At 31.3% G+C, this 23,361-nt stretch overlaps 1 long non-coding RNA gene across 1 annotated transcript in view; it reads left to right on the forward strand.

Moving 5' to 3' along the window:
- LOC149491209 (uncharacterized) overlaps positions 1-23,361 on the forward strand; it is a 445,824-nt gene that overhangs the window by 257,018 nt on the left and 165,445 nt on the right. The gene's annotated exons all lie outside the window — the stretch shown is intronic.

Here is a 23,361-nt window from a genome sequence, read left to right on the forward strand (position 1 = left end):
TACCAATTAATGGTTGACAGTAGATTGTACATGCACATCATTACCAAAATGCAATTTGATGATGACATAATATAGTATGACGAACCAATATATCTATCTTAGAGTATACCATTTCTCAGTATATTGTGTCCAACGCAAGTCATGGTAATAATTAACTATAGGCACAGATAATATAAGACTATATAGGTAAGTTTCTATAGAAGTCAACCCTATTGAATTTATTTTACTAAGTAGATAAAAATACACAGAAGTCATCGACTCAATGATAATTGACTAAACTTTACCTAATTTACCGGACATTTATAGATATTTATCGGTTTTCCTCAATGGATATAAAGGTAAATATAGTTTGGGAATGAGTCTCCTATTAGAATGGTAAATAAATAAAATTTCAACCAGCGCCATCTATAGACGAACTATGTAAAACTCAATTCCTTCCATACATTTCATATAATATTATATGTACTACGCATACATATTATAGGTATCTACATATCACTGAAAGCTATATACATATACCTAAATGATTGGTAATTTTATTGAAATAAAAATATCGATGTAAAAATTTATATATTCACAAATTAAATTATAAACATGTATAGGTATATACATATTTTCTCTACATTTGCATGAGCTTTGTAATTTTTTCACCCACTTACTTACTTTGATTTAAAAAATGAGAATCAGTGAACATTTGGCATTTCAAATATGTATTTCAAATAATTATTTTCAATATAGAGTCTGTCTAAGAAGTAACAGTAAATATTATAGTTCTTTTAATCCCCGCTGTGGCAAATGGCGCCACTGTATAACATTTCAACTGGGAAGAAAGAGTCCCTCTGACGGTTTAGTTCTAGTTCTCTTTTGCTAGTGTTTAGCGCAATAGTCAAAATATAATAAATAAAAACTATCTAACCTTTTGTATTATACAAACTAGACATTAATAATTTCAGTTCAGTACCCGATTAATAAATGGGCAAATTTAATTTCATTTTGTGAAGAACGCACAAGAAATGACATAGTTAAGTATAAAAATAAAGTTATATCTTTTATTAATTTACCTAGGCTTTGTAACGTTACCTCTTAATAGAACTGAATTTTATAGTTAACATGTTTAAAAAAAACACACAAATCACTTGTTCCACTCATTTTTCTTTTATTTAGATTTTTTATTATAAATAAAAAGTAAATTAGTGAATAAAGATAATACAGTATAATACCAGCAAAGCTTTCTATACAAAATACAAATGTACCTACAGTAAATACACGAACTTAGAGGTGGTAAATTTCAAACCGTAAATCACTTCTCCAGTGAGCGATGAAACAGTTCAGAGTGTACGCAATATATTAATGCATATTGATGTTACTCTAATCCATACCGAATCCTCACCTAATTATGCTATAATTCTATAAATCTTAATATATATAAATCTCGTGTCACCATGTTTGTCCTCAATGGACTCCTAAACCACTTAACCGATTATAATAAAATTCGCACACCATGTGCAGTTCGATCCAACTTGAGAGATAGGATAGTTTAAATATGTAGGTACCACGGGCGAAGCCGGGGCGGACCACTAGTTATAATATATATCCTGTGGTACGTCTAATTTCCCTACATTAGTGGCTTGGAACTAGAACTAATCTTTAGTTATACGCTTAATAATATAACCATCTAATTAGCTTATTTTCTTGTGTATTGACAACGTGGTACAAATTAAGCGATACAGTGTTATAAAGAAACTGAAATTTTGCAAACTTATCACAATCAAATTAAAAAACAAGGAAATTTAATGATGTGGATGAAATAGAGATAAATATGGCTTTTGAGTGATATTATATGTAATATTTTCGCTTTTTACCTATTTTCTAATTTCAATATTATAAAATATTTCTCATTATCCAAAATCCAATTGAAAGGTTTTGTCACACCTATATCTCTTTATAATCTACATTAATAACAGTATATAAATTACAACTCTACAACTCTACAAATATATTTTCCATAACTAAAACGAAATTTAAAAAAGTATTCGTAATCAATTATCTATGTTAAAGCGTGGTTGTATTACGTATTGAAATACTGATATAATACTTTTTAGTCATCTTGACTCGACCAAAGTCGGTACAAGAATGACTCGCAACTGCAGACGACCGTTATTTATAGGACGATTATTCGAGTGGCGTGACTGTGTGAGTCAGCGCAGGTGTTATTTTTGTTGTTTTGATCGTTATTTTGAATATGACATGTAATATTATTATTATTTGATAATTAAATGATTATTAATACTGTTATCCATTCGATTATTATTAAAATAATTAATTAAGTTCATCAATTGATTTACTTTTAAAATATAATTTTATCTTTAAATTAAACGCGCTAACACGGCCATTCTGAAAAAAGCTCGTGCTCTGAGCGGTAATTCAAAACTCAAAATATCAATGATATGATTCACTTCAGCTGGTGACATTCCGACTTGTTTTAAGTAGTACATTATATTCAAATGATTTGTTTCTTGGTCCAGTTGTCAGGCTAAACCATGTCTGGATCCATACTGACAAGTGACAATCAGGTTATTATTATTTTCCGCCCAGTTGTAAGACTAAGTCACAGAAAACCCGTACAGACAAGTGGCATTCAATTCTACTATTATCTGCCCAGTTGCCAGCCTAAGTCACAGAAGACCCGAACAGACAAGTGGCATTCGGTTGTATTATTATCTGCCCAGTTGTCAGACTAAGTCACAGAAGACCCGTACAGACAAGTGGCATTCGATTGTATTATTATCTGCCCAGTTGTCAGACTGAGTCACAGAAGACCCGTACAGACAAGTGGCATTCGATTGTATTATTATCTGCCCAGTTGTCAGACTAAGTCACAGAAGACCCGTACAGACAAGTGGCATTCGATTGTATTATTATCTGCCCAGTTGTCAGACTAAGTCACAGAAGACCCGCACAGACAAGTGGCAGTCGATTATCATAATTAGTTTCCATTACCGCTAGCACGGTCATCTAAATTTGGCTTTGGTACTATTCTTACACGTACATAGGACACAATAGTAGTCTAGCAATTGCTTGTACTTTTTGCTTCATAGCAATCATTGTCGAGTATTATTGTGATTTACATAGGATTCGATAGCTCAACGAGTTTTTCCAGCTGCGAACAGCGGCTTCTGTATCTCATCTGTATCTCAACTCTCAAGTGATAGCCATAAGTCCTGGAACATAATTAAAAGTTAAAACAAGTTATATCCGGCTTGGCCATAGTAAAACAATAACACAATAACGTCCTCGTATGTTCATTTGAAATGAGTACGGTAATTTATCTTGTGATGTCAAAACACAATGTATTATAACACAAACATAACCGCTCGGCCAAACTGACCATATAGAACACCATCACATCCACTCGATGAACTCAAACTCAAATATTGATTTATTCAACTGGACTTCGCTTAGAAGAGTTTTTCAATCGTCAATATACAGAAATATAATAATTTACCACCACAATAGCTTACACTGGGCGCCATCGAAGGCACCACATTGGATTCAAATTGCCTGGGATCAAAAACTTATTATTTGTGATATAAACACCTCGTTCGCTTACCATAATTAAAGGCTCAAATATCCTGGACAACCGCCCGGATTGCACATCACATTATAATATTGATGAACTACATTACCGTTATTCCACACCACAAACATTTACTTCACACAACGCACAAGAAAACACACATTGTGCGAGTTCCTTCATCCTTGTATAATTGAAGTCAATTCAATCCAATTTTTTTCGAAGGTTGAAGTCCACAGTGGTATACTGTCATGAATCATGATGGTGACAGTGACAGTTGCACACTGTCACGTAGTATGATGGAAGAATTTGTGCCAGCCTGTCAGGATTCCGAGTAAGGGCTGGTTCATCTTCTACTTCTGATGTTAAAGCGTGGTTGTATTACGTATTGAAATACTGATATAATACTTTTTAGTCATCTTGACTCGACCAAAGTCGGTACAAGAATGACTCGCAACTGCAGACGACCGTTATTTATAGGACGATTATTCGAGTGGCGTGACTGTGTGAGTCAGCGCAGGTGTTATTTTTGTTGTTTTGATCGTTATTTTGAATATGACATGTAATATTATTATTATTTGATAATTAAATGATTATTAATACTGTTATCCATTCGATTATTATTAAAATAATTAATTAAGTTCATCAATTGATTTACTTTTAAAATATAATTTTATCTTTAAATTAAACGCGCTAACATCTATATTCTATACAAATATAAAACAATTGTGTACACAACAAATCACTCTCTCAATATTTCAGATACGCAACAAAACTTCGAATTCATTGCCAGGAAAAATACGAAAACATATAATTAACATCCCTAACACTTGTTCCTGTGAATTTACTCACTTCTTTACAAATAAAACTACACAATGTCACGTCCCAACATCGCCGACAGATTTATAATAATTAGAAATACCACACACGGTCGCTGCCATTGAAAAATAAATTTTATTAATGTGACCCATCGTTATAATAACGTATTGTTTTCATTTAGAACGTAGGTATCGGTCGCATCTCATGATTAAAACTGTTGAAATATTAACTATGCTAAATGACTTTAATATGAAATATGTGGATTCATAAATCCTTTTGACAAAGTACCTTTAATGATATATTTATACGTTTAAGGACTTGATAATATTTGCAATAGGTAAAGCTCATCAAACTTAGAGGACATGACGTGTCGTCGCTTATCTAGTTGCCTAAAATAGACCCCCCTCGCTTTCATCTCGTTCTACATCGACAATTATTATGCCCCCGTTGACTGACGGCGCCACTTCTATCCCAAACATACGACATAAAATAGATCACCCGCTATTTTTACACTAATTTGTAAATAATTATTGCACTTTCGTACACAATAACAAATTAGATAACCATGTTATTTATTGGCAACGTAAAAAAAGTTTTATGTATTAAGTGATAGAACTCTAAATAAATTAACAACGGATTCATACTTTACAAATAGGTAGGTAGTGGGCAGTGGTGCTATTAAGTCACGTACAACTACCATACACGAAGCGGAATAATCGAGTATTAATCGGGATTGTAGCAAAAACAGAACATGGCTATCTTGTCATCATTCGGCCGCTACGGCCGGGGATTTTTATTTCAATATTACCTCATGAAATTAATATCAATTATGGACCCGCCTTTCACCATGATGGTATAAAAACAAGTCTTCATTGTGAGCAGAGCCGATGCCGACCGGATTGCGAGGTTTGCCTTTAGGAAATTCTGATGCTGCTATGAGTTATGATGCACAGAGGCTGTTCTTTTGACAACTTGAAGGTACAATGACCGACAGCTGTCAATCGGAAGCCTGCTTACATACGAGCTTTATAAACTGCAATGTACCCAAGCTTAACGAACTACTGGTAGGTATCTACAGGATAATAATTGTGGTAGAAGGTATATAAGGTCAAAGGTGGGTGGACCATGGAAGGCCATGTTCCTTCGAAGGCCAATTATTAAAATTTCGTAGTTATTGCCATATGATGACAAATTCCTTCTATTTACACAAACACCCATCGAACTAGAAATCACAGACGCGGCGGCGAATCGCTCGCGCCACTATTTTGGCAGTACGGTCCCTCGCTTCATTGATATCGGAAATCGACGGCGTTAAAATAAGATGGGTGTACCCATAGAAATCTAAATAACAAGACACATGTTATTTATATTTCTATGCGTGTACCATAGAAGGCCACTCTAACAAATAAATAGTTATTATTCGTTTATTTGCTGGAAAAATGAAACTAACAAATATTTAAGTAATACTTTGTTTTATTACGTAACATATAAACCACTTCTTTTTATTGTAGACTAGTGGTCCGCCCCGGCTTCGCCCGTGGTACATATTTCGCAATAAAAGGTAGCCTATGTCCTTTCTCGGGTATCAAAATATCTCCATACCAAATTTCATGCAAATTGATTCAGTAGTTTAGGCGTGATTAGGTAACAGACAGAGTTACTTTCACATTTATAATGTTAGTATGGATTTAATCGCTATTTATTAACTTTTAGTGTTAAATGACTGATTTATTATAATGGCCTTCTAAGGAGCCTTGTTTCTAGCAAGGCCATTTGGAAGAGTTCTATGAAACTTAAGTTCAATCAATATTGATCAAATCTGAAATTTAAAAAAGTGGTTTACCTATATGTTACGTAATAAAACAAAGTATTACTTAAATATTTGTTAATTTCATTTATCCAGTAAATAAACGAATAATAACTGTTTAATTGTTGAGTGGCCTTCCATGGTACACCCACCTTACCTAGTGAAATATATCTAGTAATTGCTGTGATTCATGTATCCTGGTAATCCGATATGAACATGATATGTACCTAGTAGTATAATAATAAGTATACAGTATACCTATTAATGAAATAGATCAAGATTGATTTATAAGCAGCGCGCAAATTCAACTTAAAAAAGTACTAAATTATTTCCCACTAAAATAATGTTACATTGTATCACACAAATTATATATACCTTATCATAAATGACCACAAAGACTACTAAAAAACCACCTACCAATGTTGAAGCTCAGTTGTTTTAGCACTGCGATGCTATATAGATAATATACAGGAATGTTCTTTTTTATCACTCCCGTATGTTGTTTCAATTTCTATGCAGATGGATGCAATTTTAAATTAATTAGGAATGTAAACGAGCTCAAAATGATATTAATTCCAGTTCCATTTTTCTATAACCTCTAAATCGTCTAACTAATGGATAATTACTAGATACATATCTAGCTTTCTTATCATCTTTGATATCGATCTGAACAGGTGACACATATTCTCAATTCTCATGTAGGTACCTTCCAATAATACCAACTGTAGGTAGGTATACATTGTTTAACGACGCGGACATTCCTAATTATTTTATAGCTTATGAAGTATCATGACATCGAAGAAGACATAGGAAACAAAAAGAGAAAATTTAGAATTACCCGTTGTAAATTGTAATGAATCGAACAATAGAGATTTCCTCCTACCAGAATGTTCTAGACAATTTGTCAAGTCCAGGCGCTTTAATTGTTAAAAGCTTCTTAAAAAGTAAAAGGTATTGTCTTTTTCTCGAAATTATATTTACGATTTTCGTTGTATTGAGTTTATTCGAAAAATTTATAAAAATAGTAATATTTTACAAGTCAATTTGCCAGAATAATTTAATGAAATAAATTATAATGTTGATTGACTTAACTTAAGTTTATTATTCTAAATCATTACGTTGCGTCTCTATTGCCCTCAATTAAATAAGGAAACGTGTACAAGATAAACAAAAACTTCACTAGACCACCAGTTATTTTCCTCGTGATAAACTCTACCACACCAATAAAATATTCATTCTAAACCAAACAACAAAATTAAGGAAAAACTAAATTAGTAAATGACATTGATGGACTTTTATTGCTGATAATAGTGAAGTCTGAAAATAATTTACCTCATTCGTAAACACGTTGCGCTAACAATAAAATTTACAGGAAAATATTCAATTTATATATGAAAATAATATAAACAGTTTCATAATATTTATATATTACTATAGCCGCTTCTTTTATAATGGGCCTTTGTTTCTCGTACCATCCTTCGTCCAACAATAGCTTGTATTTCAATTTAAATTTTAATGCCGTTTTCATGAACTTTCAGTTGTGTTTCGGTAAACATGGCGTTTATCAGAAATAAAATATATCATATTATATGATCACCATTATGGATGGAGCACTCTTTGTTTTAAATATATTATACAAAGTTCTATGCCCATATAAAAGCCTGCTTTATTCCAAAAAAGATAATGGAAAATATCTGAATTAACATCCAGCTAGTAAGTTTTATTTAACTTTCAACGTAAATTAATTTTATATATGTATGTATGTAATAGTTTTAAATGTGAACGTTGATATCTATGATGATAACAATTGAATACTTGTTACTCAATCAGCCAGAAAAGGGTGAACTGATATCGATGAATTTTTTTAAAACAAGTAAGCAACTAAACAGAGTAAAAACTGGTGCGTATTTTAGTATGACTACAATGACAATTGACATGACATAATAGGTATTATATCTACCAAAAATTACTTTTGACGTACCTAGGTACTATAAATCTTACATCATTGTTCTATTCATTAAGTTGTTTAGTCAATTACGGTATCTATTTTCCTTGTAACTAAATAATTGTAAGGTTATCCTGTAAAATATTTGTGAAGTCTGTAAGACGATAAAAATTTTTAATCCATAGCACCTTCTTCTCCTGTAAGTACATAAAAAAGTTGAGTAAATAAATACCAAAAGCTTAAGGACCATTAAGTCAAAACATTAATTTTTATTTTCATTATGCTGTCTTTTAAAACGTAAGATAAAAATATTACCTATACTTATTTTTGTTGAGCGTATAAAATTAAAATCTCTTTTTGTAAATGTAGGTATATGTCAACAAATTTCAAATAAAAATTCAATTACGTCCTACGGATGGAATATTAACTATTAAAGAAAGAAAAATTACTTTTACATCTCAAGCTCCAACATACAGTACATATACACATTTCTTCAACGCCTATCAAAAAAGCGCAACAAATATTCAACTACTTATTTCCCGAAGCACGAACACGTCGCTGAGATATTTCTTTCAGCCGGTGTCTTCAGTCAACACGTTTACAACGTCAACACATCGCTAACAAGAGAAGGTGTCATTTGGACATCTGATCTCGTGTTACTAAAGGGCGGCACATCAAAGGCCACGGTATACGCATCGTATGACGAGCATTGCTCACCCCGACATAATGCACGCGCTGTTTATAATAAGCAAAGGGTAATGACGTATGGATTTGGTGACGTAATTAATTCTAAGTAGGTAATTCTATAATTAGGAGGTAGGATAATTTTCAGTGGAGGCAGGATTAGACGCAATCGAAAAATATTCTTTCCTCGTATTCAAGTACTGTTCGTTAGTTTATATAAATTATACTTTGTATTTTTAATTTTGATGAGACCGCATTTTATTCGGAAACGGATGGTACCTACCTATATTTTGAATTCTTAAAAATTAAAACAGTTGAAAGTGGTGAAGTGTGTACTTAGTTCATTTATTTTGAAAATCGAATGGTCATTCATTTTTCTCTTTCTATATCTTCATAAAATAAATATACTTACTACGATATTTCGGAGTTAATACTTAATCGTTTACAGAAACTTTACAGAGTAGGTAGTATTTAGAGTTGATTATATCAAGGTAGTTAATAAAAGTTTACAGAAACTGTAGAAAATGGTAAAGTTAATTAAATAAGATATATATCAACTCATTTTACGTGACATTGTTCTAACCGCTTACGTAACCCCTCGGTATGAAAGCGAAAAAGCAAAATAAAGGCATAGAAAAAAGGCATTTATAAAGATCTCAAGCATGCGTTCCATTGTTGAGTTATACGATTTTAATTCAACAGAGCTTCCCTTTCAATTCTCCCTAGGGCTTGAAACAATCGCCTTACGGAAATATTTTTCCGATTAATTTAATAAGATAGCTTAGAATCGTGCACAGACTTCTCATTCGTCATAAATAATTGGAACATTTAAAATCAGTCTGCTTTGCTTGTGTACTTTCTCCAGTCAAATGTTCTAAAGAAATGGAAAAGTATAGAAATGAATTTGCCTAGCTTTAGAGCACTACAGTCTAGTCTGCATAATCATAAAGAAATAAAGAACTATTGGAATCGTTACCATCGACAAGTGAGTGTAACCCGTTTTGAAATTAACTGGCTAAAATACATCCTAAGGGTGTTTGCAAAAAAAGGATGTAACGTACAACAATATGGCAAGTAAAATATATTTCTGTAATAAATGAAACATTCTATCCACTGTCAGATTTCTTTGAGCTTTCACTTCATAAAATTAGCCACATGTGTAACGAAATGATTACAACAAACGTCCTAACCTGCAATTATAGTAAAAGTTTAGATTTCAGCGATTTAGTGTTAACCAATAAAGATTCCAAACACCATTCAATTACCATAACGTTAACACGGTGCCGTGAGGTGGCGTTTAGCACCTATTCTATTAACCGAACGTATAAAACAAAAAGTTCTTTGTCCGAAACACCTGCACATTTTCCAACTAAATTGAGATATTCACACCTACAGCGTTGGGACAGTTGATCAAATTCAAATTGGACAATGCGGCACTGGAATTCTCACTTGAAATAAAATACGGGAATAACATCGAATAGAAAACCGTTAGTAACAAAAGTGGAAAACGGATTGTAAAAGTTCCATTTTATTGTCAGCTGTTTGTTTATTTGGGCGTAATTGCGTGGTCAAAAGCAAAAACAACGACACACTTGCCAACTATTTTCGGCGTATCTTTATTCGTGAAAAAATATAGTCAAGTTAAAATCAAAATTCATTGGCTTTACGGCATAAAAATTTGTTTTTGGTAGAACAACTTTTGCAATGAATTTTACAAAATCGTTTAAAAATTAAAGCTACTTTGACATAATTGTAATTAACTTCTACCTTATTCTTATCGTAAGAATCAAATATAAATTTTATCCTCATAATAGAGGCGAAGATTTTAAAAAACATTTATATAGCGTCACTTCTCTTTATTCTGAAAGAAGACTTCTGACAATCATAAAGTAAAAATAGCACGAACGATAGCAACATAACAATACAACATTTCAAGATATTTTTCCTAATAATTTCTCCAAGTCAACAAGGTGAATATCTCCATGTACCTTTTCAACTCTTGGTACCTACGTATTCATTATAAATGACTCTACTTTCGCACAAAGCAGAAACCCAACCAATTATAACGACTAGACGCGTGATTATGTTCATTATAGAAATTGAATGGAAATAATAAAATAGTATATTTAGATAAATATCGATAAATATGGCTACAAATGAATTCGAGAACAAAATTCTCCGATTAATTTAGGTCGGGTAAGTTGCTGACCAGTTCTAATACCTAGATCACTTTCCTATAGGTGGTATATTCATTGAGTATACTTTAAGAACTAAACGCAACGATTTTTAATACGAGGAATAAAAAAGGAACTAAAACGGTGCCAATAAAAGCAACTAATAAACACTTTAGTGTTTCGTAGCGATAAAGCTTTTTGTCGCGATTGAACTTTTATAATAATTATATCATTTTTTCACATCATTTTATAAACTAATTTTTGGCGCAGATAATTATTATAAAATGTTTAGCGCAGAAAATCCAATTTGCTTTTCAAATTGAACTTTATTCGTAGTCCAACAATTTATTCCACACAATGCACTCAATTCTCACACAATTTTAATTAATATCTCTTTTAGTAATATTATCATTACAATATTATATTGTACAAGTGTTAAATATCCCGCCACATTTGATTATACGAAGGTTTTCAAGCGGGTATTATTGAAGTATTTACCATTATTATTTCGAAGAGGTTTTTCATTAATTTGATTCATACCATAATTATTAATGTGTGATGTACCTATTCTAATAACAAAATAAATATCAATACATTATGTTAGTGAAGTCCCGCGTTTCCCTAGTAGGCTGTAGGGTATGTAATGGGGCAGATTCATTATAAATGATAACATTCTGTATCACTGATCGATTTTATGATGGACAAGTAGGTAGGTGCCGTCTGTGTCCTGCCAGACAGAGACATTTTTTTTCCTTCGTCTCCAACGGGAATCGAACCTAGGACCCCTCGATTCTATGCTCACGCGTTATCCACTGTACCAGGGAAGGCTGTCATCAATATACATTATACATAGCTTAAATTGTAAAACAGAGAGGCTTTCTTATCTATTTACTCTTTATGACCACTGAGTGTCTCTGTTTTAATTGCAGCAAGGCAATTTCGAACTAAATGTATTTTAACGCCCAAACAAAATAAGAAATGCATCATATGCATAAGTACCAACGCATACAAGTGCATTTATATCCATCATAAAACATATTATATACCTTTACGGCCCGACGACGGTTACCCTATAATCAACGATTTATTACCGGTAACTCTATCAAATGCGAGCGTATGTCTTTATTTACTGCCCCGTGAGAAAACAGACCGATCACTTCCAAGAACTGTTACCTTTTAATTTCGAAAATAAAGACGAAATCCTACAGATTTTATTGAAGGACTATTGGGTGCAGTATTTTAATTTTTTTCCGGTGCAAGAGAGGCCGCTTCTTGAGTGTTGTTTTTTTTTGCATCGAGTGTTTTTGAATTCCGTATCGGTACTATTGAGTGTAGTAAATTCACGGTAGCGAGGATCTTAAAAAAAATAGTAATAACGTCGATGAAGTGTTATGTTAGGATGAAACAAAATCCACGGTTGAAGCTGTTATATTTTAATGGTAGTGCGAAATTGCAAATGAATCGTGGAAAATAAATAACAAGACTCACACTATAAACTAATTTTTAGCGCAGATAATTATTTTAAACTTGATGGTTAAGGTTTTTTAATAGTGTACTTTGTAAGATAAATATAAATATAAAAGTTATAATCAATAATTATTTGACACGGACCGAGGTAACGTAAGAAGTTCTGGCGTAATAAGTTCTACTGCATATTCACAAATGCTTTAGATACCTATATTTACTAGAAATAACTGACAAATTCTTTATTCCAAAAGGAATATAAAAGCAAAATAACAAATACGAATATATTTTCACGAGTTCTAAATGCAGTAGACATCTATAACCGAGCTTTTTAATCATAATTAATAGCAAAGAAATGGTAAGATTATCTTAATTAAAATTATAGTAACATGTGAACGTCTTAAACTATATAACAATACCAATTACCAAAAGTCTAATCCTTCGTCGCAATGTTACGAAACACTTACGAATACGATTCACATACTCCTATTGATTTATCGACAAAAAGTGTAAGACTGCTCGCTAAAAGCTGATACAATTAATCGCGTATCCCTGACAATTGTTTACACCTCATATTTAAGGGCGATTGCAAAATAAAACAATGGTGTTTGACAGGAAATTCATTTAGCGCCGTCGAAGCATACATCACACTCTAAGCACACAGTCGGGTCGGGATTCCAATAGTTATGCAAATAGCGATGGAGAATGTAATGAGTGGCCGGCAGTTATTTAGAACCGCCTCGTAAGTCAAACGCTGGTCCTGGATTGAACTCAGAACAGAGACCAGCGTGGAACTGCTGTTGATGTACAAAAATATTTTTCTATAGTTATCTTGGAATTAGGCGCCTTAGTATATAGAAACCAGAATCGAATATCAGAACCTACATTTGTAATCGTTTACCTGATTTTTACATTTCGACAAATTCGAATTAATATTTCACACACACACAATTGATTCTAAATTTAGTGTGAGAAAGATTTATAACATATAACGTGTCCATTATATATTTTCCCAAACATTCTTCAAATGCTAATCCGGGGAACATACCTTTTTTAATTATCTGTACCCAATCCGTGTAACATCATCAAATGCAAATGAATTCAATAAAACCAATGCATATTCATACTGGTATCCATATCAAAAGTAAGCATTACTAACAATATTAGAAATAATTAATAAGCTTGTTGCACTAGTTCTAAAAACATAGCTTACATAAAAGTACAGTTCTCAATAAAATAACAAATCTATTAGCATTTTTATTCAAATATAAAGTATCAGGTAGATGAACTTAAAATAAAATGAAACAATAGCGTTTCTAATCACGCCTCTGTGATCTCATCTCACACCTCAACCGAACACAAAATTAATAACATGTTGATTTTTAATTTCGGTTCTGCTCTTGCACTTATTATTATTTAAACTGAATTTCGAGACATTATTTATGGCTATTTATATAACGTATGTTGATCATTTTTCAATGTTTCCACACAATTAACACTTCATTTCACTGTTAATCTCCTTTGGTCAGACTTTTTGTTTAATGTATCGTATATCGTAATTATTTTTGCGAGTCGTATAACAGTATTTTGTAATGTATTGTTATTTTACGAATGGCGAAAAAAGTTAATATTGTTTTTTTCCATTTTTAATTAGGATTTCTGAAATTATTTTATAGGTATAAAAACTCTTTCAAATCTTTGAATGATGTCACAGTATGATCGATATCTATGTGCAATCTTTTATTTAAGTATCTATAATAGCTAGATTTATACTAGACGGTTGTTTTTAGAAAGCCATTTTTATAATAGAGCATTGAAAAATTAATATAATATTATTTTAGTGAAATCCATAACAGGGAAACAAAACTCAAACATAATAATTAAATTATGTTTTATATAAATATCAGTAACATTATAAAATACTAATTTTATACATTTAAGCTAAAATAACGCTCTAGATAGAGCGTTCAATCTTGTTTTGTTCAAGGAAAATGAACATTGAAATTTATATGAGCGAATTCCATTTTAGAAGTTAGTTCAGTCACCGCTCTCCCCGTGTTTGATCTCTAGTTGTAAATATCCACAAAAACCGCGGTAGTTATCGAATAGAGGACCGTCCGTTTATGACACAACAATTATATACTTAGTTTTTTGTTTTTATTACTGTTTCACCGTCGGCTTATTGTTGGTTAGTAAACGCGATCCGATCCGATTTTGTTACGCTGTAAAATTTGATTGTTTGATTTTTAATTGCTTTAGTGCGGTTTCGATTATAGAATGCGTCCGAAACAAAATATAACATATCAATCTAAAGTTTGGTATTATAGCTCTTAATGATTTTAGTTTTAACTACATTTTTATGTAGGTCGTTAACGTTACGTCCATGGATAAATGTACTTCTCAAAAATGACATCATCTTCATCCGAATATTTTTTACCGACCTTTTTTGACATAGCAGATACATAATTATTAATAACAAACCTAGGGTTTAGGTTTAGGCACAGTTTAGGTATGCCATATTCCATTACGATTTACGCCGGTTGTCCTGACACATGTCATCAAACTTTTGACCGGCCTTAACCTCTGAGTCATCAACTTATAGAAATAAATTTAATTAATTCAAATTATTCATTACGTCAGTTTGTACGTTCGTACAAAGCTATTTCAACATTTCTATACATTCGGCCCGTAATACCTTTTTAATTTGATCTTGTTTACTGTAAATAAACTGTACACAGACAATATAAAACATAATTCCTATTCCCTAATAACTTGCCAACCAGCAAACCAAATAATTTCATTCGTTTCAAAAATTGGAAAAAGCCTATTAAAATCTGGCTGCGTATTACACCGTTAGCTTTATAAAGTAACTTTATAAATAATACATGCATGGTTATGATAAATTGTTAAATTACGCTTAAGTATTAAATTTAAATTAAAATATTTAATTTCTTAGCGTTTCCTAAACAAACAATAAAATACCGGGACGCCGTATGATTTATTATTTTATGCATATTATGATGATTCATTTATCGCATTTTAATGTGAGGGGAAGCAATTTAAGGAACTGTACATTTTTGTGTCTATTTATTTTATATCTTTTAATACAATAAACTGAATTATTCTCAATTCTTTTTACACTTCCTATAGAATAAACGCGAATATAAGAACTGAATTGGCCAAAACAGTCCCGATATAATAAAAGTGTAAACATAATGAAATAGTATTTAAATTTTGAACAACTAAAAGTACGTTTGTCGTGGTAATTGAGAAATGTAATTAGAAAGACAAATTGACCTCCGAGATGAGTTTGTTAAAAGTCGATGCGTCAATTCATCGATGTAAGACGAAGGTCGAGTGTTCGATTCTCATAATCGACTTTTTCTATTCTATTACAGTTCTTAAAGTATTCAATAGAAATATTTTATTTATTTATATTATGCCGTTACAAAGAATAAAATATAATCGTCCACTTAATCTCGAATAAAATAATTCATTTCGAAATAAGCTTGTTTAAACTTTGCCAACGATTGAAGTGCATGTTTCATAACAGAAAAAACTTAACAAATCAGTACTGTAAGAGCATGAAGCCATTAGTTGAAAAACTTGTAGAAAACTTAGCTTGTTACGAGCACAGCACCTAGGTAATTTAAAAGCTCCGGGATTTCTAGATGTTTGTTATTTTGTTATAGAACGAATAACAAATAGAAAAGAGAAAGGGGTAATAAAGAGCCATCCTTCATAACGAAATTAATTATATTTATTTTCATGTTTATTTAAAAAATGCCTTAAGAGAGAACATATGCGAGATGAGTAGGTAGGTAATTAACTGAAGTCAAATCTGTATAATGATTTATCTGGTTATTTATTACTTACTTTATTTGTATCTAGCGGTTTCAGGTTTATCTCGTTTCGGTCTAGTGGATTAAATGTAAGGAAGAAGGTAAAGAATAATAACTATGTAATTGTACTTTTGACGCTTAAAAATCTGTATTGATAAAAAGAAACATTTCATATGAGAGCTATTATAGTATCAAACCTGGTGTATCATTAAAGATATATAACTGATAGCATAAAAATTTTAATAATAATGCATTGATATCAAATATAAATATCAGGTCAAAAAAATTACTCGACAAACACAATTGCGGTGTGAAAGGATATATATATCGTTATAAATATAATTTATGGTTAACGAGACACTTTAGTAGGCCTCAACGGTCAGATTGGTTAATTAACATCGTGCAAATAATGAAAATCGCTTTTTGAAAGAACGATTTTCGATAAAAATAATTAAAGCGTAAACAATAAAGATGTTTTCTCAGGCCCCGATTGTTAATGTCCATGACGTAAAAAATATATGGTAATTTCATGCGAGTACACCGAGCAAAAAAGTATATAAGTATATTATAATATTATAATTTAAGCACAATTTTTATTAGATCAAGATCGTCTTAAGATCGTGTTATCCAACGTATATATAACTATTAAAACGATCTGATAGCGACGTACCTAATAGAAAAAATTCAAATTATTATCCGAGTGTCCATACAAGTTCTCGTTGAACAATGTCTTGAATCCAATTAAAATAACTACATATATAGGCATAAAATATATTCGCCATTCAAATAGACTATAATGGACATGTGCCTAAAACCTCCTGCAGTTTTATTTTTGGCGCCTGGCTGTATCTCGGCCATTTATCTATTATAATCGTCGTGTGTAACATTTCGACCACCTGTTATTCAATTTTTGTAATATATACGAGTATGTATGCTAGTATGTGAATGTTCTGTGTCTAATGGCAGACACAGAACATTGATCCTATCATCTGTGAATATTTCAGAATGGTATTGCATAACCGCAGAATTGATAGAGTGGCCAAGTCATTAATTCAAATCCGATTTATACACATTTTAAACTATCAATTAATGTAATAACATATTTTATTAATGGTCTTCATTTATTTCGCATTGTTTTGCCTTTTATTAAATGTTTAAAAACTTCAGTTAATTTCTAAAAAGCTTTTAGATTTATGTTGCTATTTTAGACATTGACTCCGTAATAGAATTAAATAAATGTTGATAAACTTTACGAGAGTAATATGTCTGTTAAATGAGGCCAAGCAACAAAATAGATATTGACTGATGCAGCTCAGAGAAAAGTAATAGTAGCCTAAAGGGAAATGGAATAACGTCAGTATATCTTTTATATTGTACACATGTCTCCCCGGGCAGAGGCTCATTAACAAACGTCAACGTATAGTTATGTATAAATGTTTATTGAATGTAAAACATAAATCTGTGGATATTTTTATGGGCGTGGATGGCGATGGGAAATAGGTATCTAACGCTGAATAGGTATGACTTGAATCTGTAATTAATTTATTATGATTTAGGCATGAAATATGGAAATAGATTTTTGGTTTTTTGTTTGACTAGTAGTTGTAGTTTGTAGAATAGTATTTAATCATTATTCGAAAAGGTTGCATAATGCATTAACTTATTCTGCTCCTTTAAAAAGTAATTTCGATGTGTTTAGATTTATAAACATTACTATAATTAAACCATATGAATCCATTTATAGCATAAACGTCTATTTTGCATGCATTACGCGAAGAAAGGAATTTATTTACGAGGTTTTATTAACATAATGAACTTGAATAAAAGGTCTTAATATATTTGGTGTTCTCCCGTCTAAAGTATCAGTAACCAACAAAGCGTAATACAAAGTGAAAATGTTGTGAATGTTAACATATTGCGATTTCAAAGTAGATACTAAGGCCACCGGCAGCGGAGCGTGATAACAACTCACAGTTGTAAATAAAAATTATTAGTATTTAAACACTGACTTTCTCACTAACGTATACTTTATCTTCATACGTATAATTTTATGCAAGCGTTGCTTTAAATAATTCACGCTAAAACAAAACGTAAATGACTTCATAAATATGAAGAGATATTTTTTTTAAAAAGCAAAATAATAATGCAGCAACGATACTTTAGTGAAATGAATTATGATTTTTGCGTTAGTTAAAGTAGGTTCTTTAAGTTAAATTAATTTAAAAAACAATCATTGCAGAATACGTTTAAATGTTGTTTATGTTCTCTTAAGTTCATACATTAATGAAATTTATAGCTCGCACTCACATGTTTGCTATCAATGGTAAATAAATTATAAGTTATCGGTCAAACAAGAATCGTAGCTAGAAAATTTACTTTTGCATCATTAAAAAGCCACATTTTTATCTTTAAATTCATTTTTGTTAATGCCAATGGATACTGGCGAATGTAATACTCTTTTATTTTAAAAGCTTTTACTTGTATTTACAAAATTTTATTTATTCATTCTTATTTTTAGAAGGATATTCGTTACTCTATTACATCGAACAACTTGCAAAATGTATGCAGCAATTTGCTAAAAACTTAGATTAGTAGAAAATCAGGAGCAGTGTAGAATTATAATTATAGAGCATACAAATTATGTCAATTAAATTACTTCCAGTATGTCCAAAAACATTAATTAATTTCATACCGATCGTAAAACAACAGAATACTTTAAACCTTCAATAATAATTAATCCACAAATGCAGTTGCGTTCAAGCATATCCGATCTCGATTCAGCCAGCTCTGACGTATACAAACGATCCCATAGGCAATATTGCTCGTCTCCGATCCCCTTTGGTCTTCAATCAACAATTGGGCATAGTTCAATAGCTTCACACTCAATTTAACTGCGCACCAAAATCGTAGATATGAAATTCGATGACTGAATCAATTTGCAGTGACTTTCGCGGGCGTGTGTTGGAGTCATTACTTACGCTACCGTTATTCTTTTTACTTGAAACTGATCACAATACAAAAAGAGCAAAAAAAAATGAAGTATGTACAGCCAACTGTACAAAATACTGTACGCACTAATATTTGAAATGCTCTGTTTATATTCCCGTTGTTAATGTGATTCAAAGTTATGGCTCGTTAACTTTGTGAAATTTAGAAAAATATATATTTCGCATTACAAGGTAATAATATAAGAAAGTAAATATTGACGATCATATTTTTATTGTTATGGGTGATGTACTTCATATAAATATTTCCTTGTACAGATACACTGTTAAATGTCAGAATTGCAATTTAAAAACAATGTAAAATATTAAATTATATAATTAGGTATAGGACTTGCAAATATTAAATAATATTAAAAAAAATTGTTCCCGTATATGTTTGTGTCATATATTTGGTATTTTTATAAGACATTAGACAACCATAGGTATATCAATAGTTTTTAAACAAAATGAAATACAATTTTGAAAAATATCAATGGACCGTTGATTAGAAAAAAATAATTATATGTTGTATGATATTTCTTGAATTCATTCAACTAGATTTACAGCGTAGTTACTATGCTGTAAATCTAGTTGAACTTCATATTATATTCAAGAATTTAATATTAACAAGGAAAATTAATAATTCAGCTAGTTCTATAAATCAACGTGTCTGCGAAAATTAGTTTATAAATTAAAACCATAGAATGAATTAAATTAAAATAATTTTCAATATGTAAATGTAAACAAAATATACAACGTACATATACAACAGAAAATGGTTACATACCATAAATTATAATACACGACTTTAATTTGCTTCACGTATAACAAAGAGAAATCTTGGATTTATTCATTATATCTAAATGAAATAAATTTTTACTTTTGCGGCATACAAACTTCTTTAGAGGACAACAAACACACATTAGAATTTAGTCACGCGACTTTGAAATTTTACTCTCAACGCGCCTAAAGAAGTTTCACTTCAAAATCTTAATCGGATATCGTTTGCTTGCAATTTACAAAATATTGTGATGAACATAGATTTAGATTTGCTCTGTGTCTGGGTGTTAATTACCTATGTATCTATAAAAATATTTATTTAAAAACTAGCGTTCCGCCCGCGGCTTCGCCCGCGTTTTCAAAGAAAAACCCGTTCCCGTTGGATTTCCGGGATAAAACCTATCCTATGTCCTTTCTCGGTATAAAAATATCTCTATACCGAATTTCATGCAAATTGGTTCAGTAGTTAAGGCGTGATTGAGTAACAGACAGACAGACACAGTTACTTTCGCATTTATAATATTAAGTAAGGATTATATATCTATGTATGATTATCAGCCATCTGGTTTTCATAATCATGAAAATTGTCCTGGAATATTTATTTATTTTATTTAATATTTTGCAAACTCAAATGATCGTATGGGAAAAAAATGTGTACCACGATTATTTTGAGGATGTGATGTTTTTGCGACGTCGCGCATGGTCGCAACGCGGCGCCTCGCAGGTCTCGTGTTACAAAGCGCCCGAAGCGAATGGACCCCATGTGACTCAAATGAGATTTACCATTCCTGTCCCGATCCGTTTATTGAAAAAAATACGAGGTTAAATATCAGTCAATTAAATTTTTGTACGGTACAAAGTCAATTGTAGATTGAAATGCTGTTGTTTATTTGTGAGAGTTTTTTACCTTTTAAACGTTATTTTCTAGGTTTTACTAACTTGATTCATATTTACAAATTTTATTGTTCTGCTTTCAGTCATAATAAAAATATATTTTATTTTGGTATATTTCTGTAACAGACGATATAATACGTGACTCTTTAGGTATATTAAACTTAAATTAATATAAGAACACTCTTAATTTAATAAAAAATAAAATAAGGTTTTTAATTACATTACTTTTTTAGTATTAGGCAATTTATCAAAAAAATCAACGTAAAACAGTAATCAGGAATTGCTTCTGCTCTAAAATTACGGAATCCTGAAAGTCTAAGAACTTGCTATCATTTACTATACCACGGAATGGGTGTTGCGTGTCATAATTTATTATACATTTTTGAAGAAAAAATACGCCATTAAGAAACCTAAACGGTAAACCGAAGATTTAGTTTCCTTCCAAAAAAGTTACAACTTACAAACATACGTTGGGTGAGTTATTAGATTTTGGGGCGATTGTGAACTCTATAGCTTAATTAATAAGGGTCATAGCCTGGTGAATGGTTGTTTATATGAAGTTATGTGGTCCAATAATTCATTAAGCGGTGCGAGGGTCGCTCAGTCGTTATTCAAAGTATATTTTTGATGGATTGCAATGGGAAGTTGCTCATACTTAATTCGGTTTCACTTTCATCTTATCGTGTTTGACATGTTTTAAAAAAATAGCATTTTAAATGATTTGTATAAGTTTTTTGCTTTGGTTACTTTGAATAGACTTAGCGTCAAGTGTTTAAATAACCTTATATTATAAAACAAGATTATATTTACTGAATGTGCTAAAGCCTACAAATTGGATTTAGCAAAATTTTTAAATTAATGTTGTTTTTTAATTTCTCGAGTACATAATAATTGTGAAATTAATTGATAAGTAATATCTTTAACTGCAGTTTGCTTGAATACTTAGTATATTATAGTACCTACAATCTACATATCACATTAATAATATAATATAGTAAGTATATTTAACAATCGTTTAATAGTCAAGTTTGTTAAGTTTATATTTCGTTAAAGTTAAGTATCTTTTTAATTGCTTGCATTATAGAGGCAGCCCTATTCCCTTTCGGTATAAATGCCTCCTTCAGTCTATTCTTATCGTGTTGGTATTCAAAGCATACACGGTGGAATTCGGCAACTGTTCTTAAGCTGGGTGTAGGAAGGATGACGGCACAGAAACACCGCGAACAAGTGGACAGCTCGCTGCGGTAACGTTTCAATCGTCACTCGGTAGTGCCAAGTCATAGTCAAGGAGCAACTAAATATGGATGTGATATAAATTCAGGGTCTCGTAATAAACAAAATAGAGCGTGTGTGCCGAGCACACACGCTCTAGATACCAAAATCAAAGATACCAACACAAAGATACCAAAATCGTCGCCTTACTACATGACGTGACAGTATTGACATGACGCGACCTTGAAATTCTCAACGTGAAAGATGTAGAAAATATAGGATAACAAAGAAAATAATGAAGGGAATAAATGAAATAAGAAACATAGGCAAAGCAGGAAAGCAGACTCTAAGTTAAAGCTCAAAAAAGAGACATTGACATATTGGAAAGATTAGATTTTATTTGTGTTTGCACTACCTATATATTGTCTGTAATGTACCTACACCTTCTTTCATATAGGTACATAATTATCAAAATTCTAGTAAGTGTGGTAGAATCAGTAGTTAAGTACAATATTCCTGAATCTTAGTAGCAATTAAAATATAAAATAAATTCATTGTAAAATATGATACGATACAATTAATTTAAAAATAAGCTTCTATTGTAATCAAAACAAAACATTTTAACAAAACTGAAGATTTACGATAGAGTAAACAAAAGTTATTAAAATAATAAATTTTAAGGCAGTAGGTATTATAACTATCCATCGACCGACAATCAAACGAAACAATTTTTATTCATAAAAATATGAACTTGTGACATAATCAACCAACTCGAGCAAGGAATAGAGTACCTCCTACATAATATTCTATCTCTTCAAACATCTGAGCTGTCATATTCTGCTGTGGTTTGATAAATGACATCAGCAGTGCTACTTCGACGCGTCTTCATTTGTGATATTCAATCGGATTTAGATCTCAGATGTTGGTGTTTGGTTCAAACGAATTTCTTTTTAAATGACAACCAATAAACCGGTGTTAAGAGTGTTTATTGAATGTGAGTTCGATTTTTAAGTTTAAAAATGCATTACATTTATTGCAGACTATATACCTACCTATAAAAACTTATTGGACTTTCCGCTGTGAAATAACAAGATTATTATTAAAAAAACAAAATACCCGACTGCACACTAAATAAAGGGAAATTTAGAAAAAATATTATTATGTCTTTATCCCGTGGGACTT

The sequence above is a fragment of the Colias philodice genome, chromosome 1 (genome assembly GCF_061535455.1).
Source record: "Colias philodice isolate Cphi_HAF_F1 chromosome 1, ilColPhil1 Martin Lab GWU primary, whole genome shotgun sequence".
Taxonomy (NCBI): domain Eukaryota; kingdom Metazoa; phylum Arthropoda; class Insecta; order Lepidoptera; family Pieridae; genus Colias; species Colias philodice.